General features: G+C 50.7%; 1 protein-coding gene across 1 annotated transcript in view; it reads right to left on the reverse strand.

Annotated features, from left to right (window-relative positions):
- Positions 1-6,305, reverse strand: part of LOC144611499 (uncharacterized) — a 37,598-nt gene extending 31,293 nt beyond the window's left edge. The window contains exon 1 of the mRNA XM_078430634.1: positions 6,244-6,305. The gene's annotated coding sequence lies outside the window, so the exon portion shown is untranslated. The remainder of the gene's footprint in view (positions 1-6,243) is intronic.
- Between the last annotated feature and the right edge of the window lie 11,260 nt (positions 6,306-17,565).

The following is a 17,565-nucleotide window of genomic DNA, read 5'->3' on the forward strand; positions in this document are numbered from 1 at the left end:
ACCGTCAGAGACTCCTCCTCACTCACCACATTCAAAACATCGCTGAAGTCTCACCTGTTCAGTACTGCCTTCAACCACTGAAGGTCACCTCACCTTCTGTCTCCTTTCTCTGTTCATTTATTTATTTACTTATTTATCTATTTATTAATTTCCCTATGTTCTCAAAATCTCTGTAAAGCGTCTTTGAGTATATGAAAAGCGCTATATAAATAAAATGTATTATTATTATTATTATTATACCACTGCTGACTCAGAAGATTGAGGAAGTTCAGCATGTCTCCAATGATACTTACAAATGTCTACAGTTGCATCGTAGAGAGCATACTCTTCTTGGGAACAGCTGCGCCCAAGACCGCAAGAAATCGCAGAGAGTTGTGGACGTAGCCCAGTCCATCACACACACCACACTCCCCACCATTGTAGATGTAGCCCAGTCCATCACACACACCACACTCCCCACCATCAACTCCATCTACACTTCCCGCTGCCTCGGGAATGCAGCTGAGATAATCAAGAACCACTCCTCTCCCCTCTCCCATCAGGCAGTAGGTACAGAAGCTTGAAAGCGCACACCACCATCCTCAGGAACAGCTACTTCCCCACTATTCCCAAACTACTGAGGGGCCCTTCCTTGTTAGAGCGTAGTTTTGATCTTCCAACCCACCACATTGCGGACCTTGCACTTTTTTCTCTGTAACTGTAATGCTGCAGCAATATATTCTGCACTCTGGTATTGTTTCTCTTTGTACTTGTGTATGGCTTGCTTGTTCACCGACCCGGGGTGGATCGCCCGGCGCGGGAGAGCTGAGACCCCCTCCCCCCGATGCAGGAGCTTGATCGCCCCGACGAGGAAGGCTCGCCGCCGGCTACGGGAGTCAAGATCGTCCCATCAATGGAAGGTTCGAGGCCCCGCCCGACCGCTGGAGATAAGACAACTTGCAGGTTTTCAACAAAGTAACTGGCGATATTCGTAAAGTTCCTGGCGATGTGGGTAAAGACATACAAGGAAAATGTGATTTTAGGTAAGAAAGATCTTGAAGAAATACAAAGCATAGCTAAAGTTCTCAAAGGTGGTTGTTACGCTCAAGATATCGACATGAGTGTAGAGTCTGTCGCTTGTTTCGGGTGCGCACCAGTGACCTCAGCTGGGGTAGAAAGACGTTTTTCACAACTGAAGCATATTCTGTCTGACAGACGGCATAGTTTAACACCAGATCATTTGAATAAAATGCTAGTAATTATGTGCAACCAGGCAACTTTGACCGTTGACTTTTGGCAACGGATCGTTCGCACAACCCAGAAGGTTGTTGGCTGCAACCTTCCCCCCCCATTGACGAACTGTACACTGCAAGGGCCAGGAAGCGAGCGGGCAAGATCATCTCTGACCCCTCTCACCCTGGCCACAAACTCTTGGAAGCACTTCCCTCTGGAAGGCGACTCCGGACTGTCAAAGCAGCCACAGCCAGACATAAAAACTGCTTTTTTTCGACGAGTGACAGTTCTACTCAATAACCAAACTCTGTAGTCTCTTTTTTGCTCTGGTTTATTTTCACCCACATGTTTAGACCGTAATGTTGTATCCTTATTGTTTTGATGTTGTTATGCTTTATTCTTAATTGTTAACTGTGTGTTTGTGTTGTCATTTGTGAGCGGAGCACCAAGGCACATTCCTTGTATATGCACATACTTGGCCAATAAACTTATTCATTCATTCATTCATTCATTCATTCATTTGTTTAATGTAGTAAACCTTCATATTATCATTTGTAACCATATTTTGGTGGTGGAAATACATGCCTTTCTGTGCCTTTTTTTGGTCAATAAATGCCTTTTTGTGCCATTCTGAAAGGGGCCCATTTATCCCCACTCTTTGCTTTCTGTCTGTCAACCAATTTTCTATCCATGTCAGTACCCTACCCACAACACCATGTGCTCTAATTTTGCCCACTAATCTCCTATGTGGGACCTTGTCGAAGGCTTTCTGAAAGTCAAGGTACACCACATCCACCGGCTCTCCCCTGTCAATTTTCCTAGTTACATCCTCAAAAAATTCCAGAAGATTAGTCAAGCATGATTTCCCCTTCGTAAATCCATGCTGACTCGGAACAATCCTGTTACTACTATCCAAATGCTCTGCAATTTCGTCTTTTATAATTGACTCCAGCATCTTCCCCACCACTGATGTCAGACTAACTGGTCTATAATTTCCCGTTTTCTCTCTCCCTCCTTTCTTAAAAAGCGGGATAACATTAGCTACCCTCCAATCCGCAGGAACTGATCCTGAATCTATAGAACATTGGAAAATGATCACCAATGCGTCCACAATTTCTAGCGCCACCTCCTTAAGTACCCTGGGATGCAGACCATCAGGCCCTGGGGATTTATCAGCCTTCAGTCCCATCAGTCTATCCAACACCATTTCCTGCCTAATGTGAATCTCCTTCAGTTCCTCCGTCACCCTAGGATCTCTGGCCACTAGAACATCTGGGAGATTGCTTGTATCTTCCTTAGTGAAGACAGATCCAAAGTACCGGTTCAACTCGTCTGCCATTTCCTTGTTCCCCATAATAAATTCCCCTGCTTCTGACTTCAAGGGACCCACATTTGCCTTGACTATTTGTATTTATTTTTTATTTATTTATTCTCTTCACAAACCTAAAAAAGCTTTTGCTATCCTCCTTTATATTATTGGCTAGTTTACCCTCGTACCTCATCTTTTCCCCCCGTATTGCCTTTTTAGTTATCTTCTGTTGCTCTTTAAAAGAGTCCCAATCCTCTGGCTTCCCACTCTTCTTTGCTATGTTATACTTCTTCCCTTTTATTTTTATGCTGTCCCTGACTTCCCTTGTCAGCCACGGGTGCCTCTTACTCCCCTTAGAATCTTTCCTCCTCTTTGGGATAAATTGATCCTGCAACTTCTGCATTGTTCCCAGGAATACCTGCCATTGCTGTTCCACCGTCTTCCCTGCAAGGGCCTCCTTCCAGTCAAATCTGGCCGGCTCCTGCCTCATGCCTCTGTAACCCCCTTTGCTACACTGTTATACTGTCAATGTATTGTGCTGACAGGAACATCAGAGGTTCTGTACAGGAAGGAACTGCAGGTGCTAGTTTAAACCGAAGACGAAATGCTGGAGTAACTCAGCGGAACAGGCAGCATGGCTGGAGAGAAGGAATGGGTGACGTTTCGGGTCGAGACCCTTCTTCTGAGTTTCTGTGGTAAGTGACTCACTTCCCCTTGCCATCTGTAAGACACCTCTGCAGTGTTAACTTTGCCCATAGAACATAGACCAGAACAGCACAGGAATGGATCCCTTGGCTCACGATGTCAGTGCTGAACGTGATGCCAACCTCTCCCCACAGCTCAGCCTCTCGAGTCCTGGCAACATCCTCGTCCTCAGCCCCTCGAGTCCTGGCAACATCCTCGTACATCTTCGCTGTGCCCTTTCCAGCTTGACAACATCTTTCAAATAACATGGTGCCAAAAACTGACCACAACACTCTCAATGTGGCCACGCCAATGTGTTATACAACTGTCACACGATCTCCCCAACTTCTATACTCGATACTCTGACTCGAAACATAGAAAATAGGTGCAGGAGGAGGCCAGTCGGCCCCTCGAGCCAGCACCGCCATTCATTGTGATCATGGCTGATCGTCCACAATCAACAACCCGTGCCTGCCTTCTCCCCATATCCCTTGATTCCGCTCGCCCCTAGAGCTCTATCTAACCCTCTCTTAAATCCATCCAGTGAATTGGCCTCCACTGCCCTCTGTGGCAGAGAATTCCACAAATTCACAACTTTCCGGGTGAAAATGTTCCTTCTCACCTCAGTTTTAAATGGCCTCTCCTTTATTCTAAGACTGTGTGGCCCCTGGTTCTGGACTCGCCCAACATTGGGAACATTTTTCCTGCATCTAGCTTGTCCAGTCCTTTTCTAATTTTTGTATGTTGTTACTGATGAAGGCCAATGTGCCAAAAGCCTATTTGACCACCCTATCTACTTTTTATATCACTTTCAAGGAACTATGTACCTGCGCTCCTAGATCCCTCTGCTCTACAACCTTCCCAGGAGACCCACCGCTCACTGTGTGGGTTCTGCCCATGTTAGTGCTCCCAAAATACAACACCTCACATTTCCCTGCATTAAATTCCATCAACCGTTCCTCAGCCCAACTGCCCAATCGATGAAGATCCTGCTGCAATTTCAGATAACCGTCTCCACAATCTACAACACCACCAATTTTGTGTCATCTGCAAGCTGGCTAATCATGCCTCGCACGTTCTCATCCAGACCATAGATATAGATGACAAACATCAAAGCCAATTTTCTGACCATTCAGCTACCTCCCCTTGGATCCCATGCAATCTAGCCTTCTGGAGCAGCCTATTGGTATCCCTGGGTTTACTGGGGTATTATACACTGGGATCAGCCAACCATCCCTGTCCTGCCTGCAATTGGTCCAAAATGCCGCAGCGAGACTCCTGACGGGTACCCGTAAAAGGGACCACATCACCCCGATTCTGGCCTCTCTCCACTGGCTCCCAGTACAGTACAGAATCAACTTCAAGCTCCTCCTATTGACATACAAAGCCCTAAACGGGCTTGCCCCCCCCCATATCAAAAATCTTCTAACCCACCACTCTATCTCCAGGTCCCTCAGGTCGGCCGACTTGGGGCTACTCACTATCCCGCGGTCTAGGCTTAAGCTCAGGGGTGACCGTGCTTTTGCGGTTGCAGCTCCTGGACTGTAGAACAGCATCCCTCTCCCCATCAGAACTGCCCCCTCCATCGACTCCTTTAAGTCCAGGCTCAAAACCTATTTCTACTCCCTCGTGTTTGAGGCCCTCTGAGGGGGCGCTGTGAACTGTTTATGTATGTGCTGTTATGTTTGTGTGCCGTTGTATGTTCGTCCTTACTACCTGAACTGATGTACAGCACTTTGGTCAACGTGGGTTGTTTTTAAATGTGCTGTACAAATAACATTGACTTAACGTGACTTGACCACTCTTGTCACGTGTTCCAAGGTACAGTGAACACCTTTGTTTCAGGTCAGATAATACTGCACACAAATTATGTAGGAAAATAACTGCAGATGCTGGTACAAATCGAAGGTATCATAAAACGCTGGAGTAACTCAGCGGGTGAGGCAGCATCTAGGAGAGAAGGAATGGGTGATGTTTCGGGTTGAGACCCTTCTTCAGACTGATAGACACAAATTAATATACACAACATACACAAATTGAATCACTTCAAACCCTTACAGTAGGTAGAGCAAAGCGGAAGATACAGAGTGCAGAATATAGTTCTCAGCATTGTAGCGCATCAGTTCCACAGACAAAGTCCAATGTCTGCAATGGGGGGTAGAGGTGAAACGGACAGTGCCCCAGCTTATGGAAGGACCGTTCAGAAGCCTGATAACAGAGGGGCAGAAGCTGTTCCTGAGTCTGGTGGTGCGCGCTTTCAAGCTTCTGTTCCTTCTGCCGGACGGGAGCAGTTTCAGAGGAGTTTAGTTTAGAGAAACAGGGTGTAAACAGGCCATTCGGCCAACCAAGTCCATGGCGACCAGTGACTATTCTATCCTAAACCCCAGGGACAATTTACAGAGAGGCCAATTCACCTACAAACCCACGCGTCTTTGGAATGTGGGAGGAAACCGGAGCTCCCGGAGAAAGGACCTTGTGGTCACAGGGAGAACGTACAAACTCCATACAGACGGCACCCAAGGTCAGGATCAAACCCGGGTCTCTGGCGCTGTAAGGCAGCAACTCTACCGCTGTGCTGTCCTAAAGTAGTGGCAGGAACTACTAACCACAGAGCTACAACAACGTACAGGGTGCTGTTGATGTTCTGAATGAGAGCCTGCTTTAATTTTAGAGATACAGCATGGAAACAGGCCCTTCGGCCCACCGTGGAAACAGGCCCTTCGGCCCACCGAGTCCATGCCAACCACTGACCACCCGTTCACACTGGTTCCATTTTCTCAAACAGTCTCTACACACCAGGGACAAATTACAGGGCCAATTAACTTGCAAACGCACACGTCTTTGGGACGTGGGAGGCAACCGGAGCACCCGGAGAAAGCCCCGCAGGGAGAGCGCGCAAACTCCACGCAGCCAGCATCCGAGGTCAGGATTTAACCAGGGTGTCTGGCGCTGGGAAGGCAGTGGCTCTACCCGCTGCACCACCCTGAGTCCGGTTGGTGACGAGGAGGGGGTAATGGGAGTGAAGAGAAGGCACCTACTGTAACCCTGGACGGAGACGGAGATGCAGAGCAGGACGGTGCAGAGACAAACCCGGAGAGAGAGCATCGCCAAACCTTCAGTGAAGTGTCTGCCTCACCCACTGCCCTCAGCTTCTTAACGCTGAAATACAGAAGTCACTCAAGTGTGTGTTTCTTCATTTCCCGTCAAGCCCTCTGTGGCTGATGCAAGTTGAGGACTGCCTTTTCATCGTCAGCTGAGAGTGACTTTGTAACGCGAATGTGGGAAGCAAATTCAGGGTGCTTATTGAAAAGGCAAAACTCTGTATATTAGAGGGTGCTGCAGGGGGTTAAACAGGGAGTTAGAGGGGCATCCAGCATTATGTAGTTGAGACAGGTACCTCAGCAATGTTTAATAAGCATTTGGACAGGTACTTGGAGAGGGAAGGTTTAGCGTTGTGTCCAGACCTCTCCTGCGGGCCCGGCAACCCACCCCCAACTGACCACACGTGCACCCGTTGCCAGCGTGGAGTCTCCCCCGGGGCTGGGGGGCTGGCGAGAGGAGAGGGGAGAGGGAGGCACTCACCCAGCAGGAGGGCTCTCCTCAACCCCCCCCACCAAAACTCATTGGCCGCCACTCCCGTAACTCGGGCGGGTCCCGCCCCCTCCTCCGAGCGACTACCCTCCAACAACTCCTGCGGCCATCCTGCATAAGCATTGGATCAACGGGCCCCAACTGCACCGGGCCCGGACGTGTTTGTTCTGCGCACACGCGGATCTGGCGGCCATCTTACGTAAGTATTACCTAAATCAACGGGCCCCAACTGCGCAGGCCCGGAGTTGTGAAGTGGAACACGCGGACCCGTTGGGTTCTCATTGTGACGTAGAACATGGCTGACAGGCAGGGCAAGTGGAAAAGATATTTAGTAAAGTTTAAAAAGTGATTTATTAAAATTTAAAAAGTGAAAAACTTTTGAAATATAACCACCATTTGCACTGCAGGACAATGGAGAGTAAGGTGGGCCTAAAATTGTTGCGATAGCCTGTACCGTTTTGGCTGTATTTCGGGTACGTACAAACATGCAATTAAATATATATGCACACGTACAAACAAGATGAGACTTTTGGTAATATATAGATGGGCCAAATGCATGCAGGTGGGACTAGTGTAGATGGGAAATGTTGGTCAGCGTGAGGAAAGTGGGCCAAAGGGCCTGATTCAGGGTGCTTATTATAAAGGCAAAACTCTGTATATTAGAGGGCGCTGTAGGGGGTTAAACAGGGAGTCAAAGCGGCATCCAGCATTATGTAGTTGAGACAGGTACCTCAGCAATGTTTAATAAGCATTTGGACAGGTACTTGGAGAGGGAAGGTTCAGCGGGACACTAGCCAGGTTTGGGAGTGTTGTAGAGCAGAGGGATCTAGGAGTGCAGGTACATAGTTCCCTGAAAGAGACATCGCTGGTATATGGTTAAGAAAGGTTTCGGCACTTTGGGCTTTCATCAGTTGACATTGAGTACAGAAGTTGGAAGGTCAGGTTACTGTTTTGTAAGAAGTTGGCGAGGCTGCATTTGGAGTGTTGTGCTCAGTTTTGATCACCCTGCTATGGGAACAATGCAGTCAAGCTGGAAAGAGTGCAGAGACGATGTACAAGGATGTTGCCAGGACTCGAGGGTCTGAGCTGTGGGGAGGAGTTGGGCAGGCTGGGACTTTATACCTGGAGTGCAGGAGACTGAGGGGTGACCTCCCAGTGTATTGGGTTATGAGGGGAACAGATCGGGTGAATGCATCTTTTACCTAGTCTTTTATGAGTCTTTTACCCAGAGTAGGGGGATCAAGAATTAAGTTGAGAGGGGAAAGATTTAATAGGATCCCGAGGGGCAACTTTATCCCCTCGTACTTTTTTCAGCCCCTCGTACTTTGCTCTCTCTGCACTAGATCTTGAAGCATCACAGCGTGCTTTTCCAAAATGTTCCCATATAGCTTTGTAAGACTGCCACATTGCCTTTACAGTTCGGTAAGATGAAGGAACCCATCTCACACTGAAAACACGACCAATTTTCAACAGTTGACAGTGACGAGCCTCAGCACAAGCAGTTAACTCATCCTGATTCTTAGGAGACCTATGATATCAAGAATACAATTTATCACAAAATATCTGAAAATGATTCAAACCTGCAACTTCATTTATAGCATCCCCTACACTGAGTTCAAGCCTGTGACTGGCACAGTGCCAAACAGTTGCATTCGGGAAATCATCAAGAAATAGTTTTGCAACCCCTGCATTTCGTCCTAACATTACTGACGCACCACCAGTTACAAGTGATATCACATTTTCTTTTAGGTACTGCATTGAAAAACCACCTCTATGTCAGCAACTTAGAAGCCCATCTTATATAGATTTTCAACAGTTCAACAACAGTTCAACAGAGCTTTATTTGTCATTCGGTACCAAGGTACCGAACGAAACTACATAGCAGTCATACAAAAAAGAACACAAGACACATGACCCCAACACAAACGTCCATCACAGTGACTCCAAACACCCCCTCACTGTGATGGAGGCAACAAAACTTCCACTCTCTTCCCCACGCCCACGGACAGACAGCTCGTCCCCGACAGACCCGCACAGTCCCCGCAAGGGGGTGGAAGTCCCCCCGGCCGAGCCGCACCGGGCGCTGAAACGTCTCGCGACCGAGCCGGGCGATGGAAGGCCCAGCGACCGAGCCTTGCGCAGCTAAGTCCCACGGCCGAGCCGCACCGGGCGATGTTAAGTCCCGTGGCCGAGCCGCACCAGCGATGAAAAGTCCCGCGGCCGAGCCGCAACAGCGATGTAAAGCCCCGCGGCCGAGCCGCGCCGGGCGATGTTAAGTCCCGCAGCCGAGTCGCACCAGCGATGAAAAGTCCCGCGGCCGAGCTGCACCGGGCGATGTAAAGTCCCGCGGCCGAGCCGCACCGGGCGATGTTAGGCCCCGCGGCCGAGCCGCACCGGGCACTGTTAAGTCCAGCGGCCGAGCCGCACCAGCGATGTAAAGTCCCGCGGCCGAGCCGCACCGGGCGATGAAAAGTCCCGCGGCCGAGCCGCACCGGGCACTGTTAAGTTCAGCGGCCAAGCCGCACCGGGCAATGTTAGGCCCCGCGGCCGAGCCGCACCCCGCGCCGTGAGGAAGAGACCTAAAAGAGAAAGGTTTCCCCCACCCCCCCCCACATCACCCACACCACCACCCCCCACACATACACAACCAAAAAAACCCAAAAACCATCCCAACACCGACACACAACAAAAAAAAAAAGGAAAAAAGACAAACAGAATGCTAGCGAGCCGCAGCCGTTAGGCGCCGCCACCTAGTTTCATATGTTCTAAGTCAAAATAGAATGATATAGGTTGGGAAGTTTCACCAACTGCTGCTCTCAAGCAGACGACTAGAACAGTGTTCCCATTAATAGTAGTAGGTTCATCAATCATAATAGACATTTGAGATTGTTTTGAAATTATATTTTCCACCACTGTCTTTCACATCTGGTTCCCTATGTGATGAGAAACATCTGCACATGACTTACGAGAGTGGGGAACGTACCCTAAGTCAATGCTGTTTCTTTCTTGCAGTTCAATATCAGAAGACATATCTGTGTAGGGCCGACCTTTGTGTACAATATTATATACGGTTCTAAAAACTCCACCTGTTTTTGCTTCGTCCTTTTTCAGTGACATGTACACTACATTTTCCATTGCTTTTTTCCCAGCTGTTTTATTGGTTTTTAACAACACAGTTGGAACGAGCTGCCAGAGGAGGAGGCTGAGGCAGGTACGCTAACGATGTTGGAGGGAAATGGAGCACCCGGAGAAAACCCACAGGCACAGGGGGAACGTGCAAACTCCGCGCCCGCAGTACCCGTGGTCAGGATCACACCTGGGGCTCGGGCGCTGTGAGGCAGCAACTCTACCGCAGCGCCACCGTGCTGAACGTGGCGGTGTGGGTCCTCGGGCGTCTATACCACCTGCCCGACGGCAGCAGTGAGACCAGGGCGCGGCCCGGATGGTGGAGATCCCTGACGGATGGACACCGCCATCTTCAAGCAGCTTTACGGACGACAAACCCCGCATGCCCGTGAAGTGGGAGGAAACCGGAGAACACGGTCACTGGGAGAACGTGCAAATTTATGATTGAACTAGACCAAGTGGACCCGTTGGGCACAAACCTCTCCTGCATTGATGCAGCACCCTCCCCTCCCTCCCTACCCCCCCCTCTCCCCTTCCCCCTCCCTCCCTCCTCCCCCTCCATCCCTTCCCCCTCCCTCCCCCCTCCCTTCCCCCTAACCCCCTGCACTCCACCCCCCCTCCCCCCTCCCTCCTCCCCCTCCCTCCCTTCCCCCTCCCCATCCCTCCAACCCCCTCCCCCTAACCCCCCTCCCTCCCTCCCTCCCCTCTCCCCCCCTACTCCCTTCCTCTTCCTCCCCCACTCCTTCTCCCTCAACCCCCCTTATCCTCCCTCCCTCTCTAAGAGATAGATTTAAACTTTAAAATGTGAATAGCTTTAAAAATATAAAAATATATATTTCAATGAAACTTCTTCCGTTAGCACCAAAGGGACGATGGTGAGTAAGGTGGGCCTAAAATTGTCGCGCTATCATGTACCGTTTTGGCTGTAGTTCAGGAACAAACAAACAAACAAACAAACAAAGAGAGTTTTAGTGTATAGATTTGGGTCTCGGGCGCAGTGTGGCAGCGGCTCTTGTCCCTTTGCATTGGGTCGTTGTTGGTTTATTATTGTCACACGTTGTCACTTACTAATGTCTCCCCACACACTTTGCAGGGGGGACAATCAGTCTACGAACCTGCACGCCCTCGGGATGTGGGTGGAAACCGGAGCGCCGGGCAAAAACACCACGTGGTCGCAGGGGAGAACGTGCGAACTCCGCGCAGACAGCACCCGGGCCACATCAGTCTGAGAAAGGGTCTCGACCCGAAACGTCACCCATTCCTTCTCTCCGGGGATGCTGCCTGACCCACTGAGTCACTCCAGCATTTTGTGGCACCCTAGGGCAGGACCGAACCCGGGTGTCTGGCGCTGTGAGGCTGCAACTCCAGCACTGTGTCGGGCACTCTAGCAATGCTACCAACTTTGAACCAGTGGATGTGTTATATCTGGACTTCCAGAAGGCTTTCGACAAGGTCCCATAAAAGAGATTAGTATGCAAACTTAAAGCACACGGTATTGTGGGTTCAGCATTGATGTGGATAGAGAACTGGCTGGCAGACAGGAAGCAAAGAGTAGGAATAAACGGGTCCTTTTCAGAATGGCAGGCAGTGACTAGTGGGGTACCGCAAGGCTCAGTGCTGGGACCCCAGCTATTTACAATATATAGTAATGATTTAGACGAGGGAATTGAATGCAACATCTCCAAGTTTGCGGATGACACGAAGCTGGGGGGCAGTGTTAGCTGTGAGGAGGATGCTAGGAGGCTGCAACGTGACTTGGATAGGTTAGGTGAGTGGGCAAATGCATGGCAGATGCAGTATAATGTGGATAAATGTGAGGTTATCCACTTTGGTGGCAAGAACAGGAAAGCAGACTATTACCTGAATGGTGGCCGATTAGGAGAAGGGGAGATGCAACGAGACCTGGGTGTCATGGTGCACGAGTCATTGAAAGTAGGCATGCAGGTGCAGCAGGCAGTGAAGAAAGCGTATGGTATGTTGGCATTCATAGCGAGGGGATTTGAGTATAGGAGCAGGGAGGTTCTGCTGCAGTTGTACAGGGCATTGGTGAGACCACTCCTGGAGTATTGCTTACAGTCTCCTAATCTGAAGAAAGACATTCTTGCCATAGAGGGAGTACAGAGAAGGTTCACCTGATTGATTCCTGGGATGGCAGGACTTTCATATGAAGAAAGACTGGATAGACTCGGCTTGTACTCACTGGAATTTAGAAGATTGAGGGGGGATCTTATAGAAACTTACAAAATTCTTAAGGGGTTGGACAGGCTAGATGCAGGAAGATTGTTCCCGATGTTGGGGAAGTCCAGAACAAGGGGTCACAGTTTAAGGATAAGGGGGAAGTCTTTTAGGACCGAGATGAGAACGTTTTTTTTCACACAGAGCGCGGTGAATCTGTGGAATTCTCTGCCACAGAGGGTAGTTGAGGCCAGTCCATTGGCTATATTTAAGAGGTAGTTAGATGTGGCCCTTGTGGCTAAAGGGATCAGGGGGTATGGAGAGAAGGCAGGTACAGGATACTGAGTTGGATGATCAGCCATGATCATATTGAATGGCGGTGCGTACAGGCTCGAAGGGCCGAATGGCCTACTCCTGCACCTATTTTCTACGTTTCTATGAATCTATCTAAGAGCTTGTCTGCTTGCTCCTTCACTGTCACAAGCTGCCAAACATAACGAGTCGCTTAACAGTGTCCATGACTGCCCTGTGTTAGTTCCTCTTTTCACCCCGGTTGAGGCTTACACTGTCATACCCTACCCCTTTTCTATTTAAAAGTTCACAAAGAATAGTTGCCTTCCCCTATATGATGCAGCTAAAATATCTTTAAATCTTTGGCATCAGTCACACTTCTCCTCTGGTTCTTTGTCATCAGCATGACACTGACTGATGTTGATGAGGAGAGGATGTTTCCATCGGCGACAGAGGATCGGACCAGATTGCACTGCCTATGACCCTGCCCCTTCCCGATGCCTCGGGAGAGCAGCCCAATTTACTGTCAAGATCATCTGAACGGTGTCATGTGAGAAAAAGGGGATGTCCTAGTGCATCAGTCACTGAAAGGAAGCATGCAGGTACAGCAGGCAGTGAAGAAAGCCAATGGGATGTTGGCCTTCATAACAAGAGGCGTTGAGTATAGGAGCAAAGAGGTCATTCTGCAGTTGTACAGGGCCCTGGTGAGACCACACCTGGAGTACTGTGTGCCGTTTTGGTCTCCAAATTTGAGGAAGGATATTCTTGCTATTGAGGGCGTGCAGCGTAGGTTTACCAGGTTAATTCCCGGAATGGCGGGACTATCATATGTTGAAAGACTGGAGCATCTAGGCGTGTACACACTGGAATTTAGAAGGATGAGAGGGGATCTTATCGAAACATGTAAGATTATTAAGGGGTTGGACACGCTAAAGGCAGGAAACATGTTCCCAATGTTGGGGAGTCCAGAACCAGGGGCCACAGTTTAAGAATAAGGGGTAGGCCATTTAGAACGGAGGTGAGGAAAAACTTTTTCAGTCAGAGAGTTGTGAATCTGTGGAATTCTCTGCCTCAGAGGGCAGTGGGGGCCAATTCTCAGAATGCATTCAAGAGAGAGCTAGATAGAGCTCTTAAGGATAGCGGAGTCAGGGGGTATGGGGAGAAGGCAGGAACAGGGTACTGATTGAGAATGATCAGCCATGAACACAGTGAATGGCAGTGCTGGCTCGAAGGGCCGAATGGCCTCCTCCTGCACCTATTGTCTATTGACCTTTCAGATTAGACCCTTCTTCAGACCTCAGATAGTGGAATAGAAGAGGCTGTTCCTGAATCTGGCGGTATGTGCTTTGAAAGCCTTTGTATCTTCTGCACGACAGGAGATGAGGGAATGGTCACAGGGAGATGTGGGTGAGAAAGGTTTTAGAAGGAACTGCAGATGCTGGTTTACACCAACGATGGACACAAAATGCTGGAGTAACTCAGCGGGTCAGGCAGCATCTCTGGAGAGAAAGAATGGGTAACATTTCGGGTCGAGACCTTGTCTGAAGAAGGGTCTCGACCCGAAACATTACCCATTCTTTCTCTCCAGAGATGCTGCCTGACCCGCTGAGTTACTCCAGCACTTTGTGTCCTTTGGGGTATTAGGCAGCATCTGCAGTTCCTTGTTTGTACATCTCCTGTACATCATATATTCAACTCCTGTACATCGGCGAGACCAAACGCAGGCTCGGCGATCGTTTCGCTCAACACCTCCGCTCAGTCCGTCATAACCTGCCTGATCTCCCGGTGGCTCAGCACTTCAACTCCCCCTCCCACACCCAGTCTGACCTTTCTGTCCTGGGCCTCCTCCATTGTCAGAGTGAGGCCCAGCGCAAAGTGGAGGAACAGCACCTCATATTTCGCTTGGGCAGCTTACACCCCGGCGGTATGAACATTGACAAGGCCGTTTCTCTCCCTCCTTTTGGGAAATCTGACCACGCTGCCATTTTCCTGCTGCCGGAGTACAAACAACGGATAGTACGGGAAGCGACAGTGACGAGGGACGTAAAGCGGTGGTCTGACCATTCAGAGGCCATGCTGCAGGATGCACTGAGCGAAGTCGACTGGAACATGTTCCAAGCAAGTTCCAGAGACGTAAATGAGTTTGCGGAAGCGGTTACGGACTTCATTGTCACAATAGCCGATACCATCATCCCCACGGTAAGGGTCAGTATCTTCCCTAACCAAAAACCCTGGGTGGACAGGTCTATTCGCGTGGCCTTGAATGCTCGCACTGCTGCTTACAACTCCAGTCTGGCATCCGGCAACATGGACGACTACAAGGGAGAGTCCTACCGACTGCGAAGGGCAGTGAAGGATGCAAAAAAGAGGTACCGGGACAAGATGGAGTCACAGATGGAGCAGCAGGACACCAGGCACCTTTGGCAGGGGCTACGGACTATAACTAGCTACAGGTCCAGCACCCCCTCAACCGGAAGTGCCGGCTCCTCCTTAGCTGATGACCTGAACTCTTTTTACGCACGGTTTGAGACGGGTAACACCACCAGCTCGCCGTCTAAAAACAGCACCGAAGGGGCGCTGGCTAGCGAGGCTGGAGGGGGATCCACCGCCGGGGATGTGCACACATTCTCGGTGTCCGAGCATGAGGTGAGGTGGGCTCTGACGCGTGTGAACACGAGGAAAGCTGGAGGCCCAGATGGTATATCTGGGCGAGTACTAAAGTCTTGTGCTACTCAGCTTGCTCCAGTGCTCACCACAATATTCAACCTCTCCTTGGCAAAGTCCGTGGTCCCTGCATGCTTCAAAAGATCCATCATTGTACCGGTGCCAAAGAATGCCTCTCCAGCGTGTTTAAATGACTACCGACCGGTGGCCCTCGCCTCGGTTGTCATGAAATGCTTTGAGAGGCTAGTCAAGAAGCACATCTGCGCCCTCCTTCCTCGCAACATGGACCCACTACAGTTCGCATACCGTCCGAACAGGTCCACGGATGATGCGGTCTCCCAGGTTCTGCACACCGCTCTCTCTCATCTGGACAGCCAGGGGGGCTATGTGAGGATACTGTTCATTGACTTTAGTTCAGCATTCAACACAATAGTCCCCAGCAGACTGGTTGAGAAGCTGCTGGAACTGGGGCTTAGCACCCCTCTGTGTGCCTGGGTCCTGGACTTTCTCACTGCCAGGCCCCAAGTGGTCAGGATGGGGGAACACACATCTAGCTCCCTCACCCTGAACATAGGATCCCCCCAGGGCTGCGTCCTTAGCCCCCTACTGTACACCCTGTACACACATGACTGTGGGGCCAGGTTCAGCTCAAACTCCACCATCAAGTTTGCTGATGACACTGTGGTGGTGGGCCGGATCTCCAACAACGATGAGAAGGCCTACCGGGAGGAGGTGGCTGATCTGGCACTCTGGTGTCAGGACAACAGCCTCCTCTTGAATGTCAAAAAAACAAAGGATCTGATTGTGGACTTCAGAAGGGCTAAACATCCAAGGACGTACACGCCACTGGAGATAAATGGGTCTACTATGGCGAGTCCGAGACTTGTAGTTGTAGATGAAGTTTATTGCAACTGCAATACACGAATACAGAATCAAAAACAACAAGTCGCAGGACACCCAATATAAACTTACTGTCTTCCTTGAAGACTCAGACGAACTAACTAAATCGGGCGCCAAACGCACCCATGACATCGCTGGCCAATCAGCGATGTCCTTCCCTGGACCAATCCCCATGGTCGCGTTCCCACGTGACCTCGCTGGCCAATCCGAGGGTTCGACGACCTAGACCATTCTCCATGGTCGCTACATGACCCCCCCCAGAACCCGAGGTGCGGAACCTAGCTGGGAGCCTGATTTCGCGACCACAACGAGTACGGAGAGGGACAGCCTGAACCACAGGAGCCGGAGGTTCCGGACTTGGTGGAACAGCCGGAACGAGAGGTTCTGGAGGAACTACCGGCACGGGGGGCTCTGGAGGAACTGCCGAAACGGGAGGTCCTGAAGGAACTGTCAGAACGGGGGTTTCTGGACTGGGCGGAACTAACGGAGGTCGGCCTCTCCGAGGGGTTTGACCGACCAAAACTGGTTGATCCGGGTCCAAATGGGCAGGTTTAAGCCGGGACACCGAGACGAGTTCGCTCTTGCCGCCCATGTCTAAGGTGAAAGTAGCCGTTCCCTTACGTAACACCCGGAACGGCCCTTGATAGACCCTCTGCAACGGGGCGCGATGGGCATCCTTACGCAGAAAAACAAACTCACAGTCTTTCAGGGCAGCCGGTTCATGTACCATGGAACACCCATGGCGTGAAGTCGGCACTGGAGCCAGGGAGCCCACCCGTTCCTGGAGAGATGCTAACGCTGATGGGACCGAAGGGAGCAGGGCTGAAGGGTCCGAAAAAAGGTCTCCGGGTACTCGAAGTGTCGAGCCATATACTAGCTCTGCAGACGACGCACCGAGATCTGGCTTAGGAGCAGTCCGGATGCCCAAAAGAACCCAAGGGAGTTGGTCCACCCAGTCCGGGCCTTCAAGCCTTGCACTGAGGGACGCCTTAAGTTGGCGGTGGAACCTTTCTACGAGTCCATTTGCCTGGGGGTGATATGCAGTTGTGGGTTGTAACTTGGACCCGTACAGTTCTGCCAGCGCGGCCCAAAGGGACGAAGTGAACTGTGGCCCTCTGTCAGTGGTAATAACTGCCGGGACCCCAAAACGAGCTACCCAATGGAGGGCCAAAGTCCTAGCACAAGACGCTGACGAGATATCAAACAATGGGAAAGCCTCTGGCCACCGGGTGAACCGATCCACCACCGTGAGGAGGTGGGTGTAGCCCCGGGAGGAAGGCAAAGGTCCGACCAAATCCACGTGGATGTGAAAAAAACGAAAGGCCGGGACCTCGAAATCCTGTACGGGGGGCTGGACGTGGCGCTGGACTTTAGCGGTCTGACAGGGCACGCAGGAACGTGCCCACCCCGCTACCTGTTTTCTCAGGCCATGCCAGACAAACCTCGCTGCTACCAAGGCAGAGGTGGAGCGGATGGACGGGTGCGCCAACCCATGAATGGCATCGAAAACTCGGCGCTGAAGGGAAGGCGGCACTACCGGCCTGGGACGAGGAAGAGAAATATCGCACCAGACTTTCGTGCCCTCCGACCCACAAGCCACCTGGGCCAACTTT

The sequence above is a fragment of the Rhinoraja longicauda genome, chromosome 3 (genome assembly GCF_053455715.1).
Source record: "Rhinoraja longicauda isolate Sanriku21f chromosome 3, sRhiLon1.1, whole genome shotgun sequence".
In the NCBI taxonomy this organism is placed as follows: Eukaryota; Metazoa; Chordata; class Chondrichthyes; order Rajiformes; family Arhynchobatidae; genus Rhinoraja; species Rhinoraja longicauda.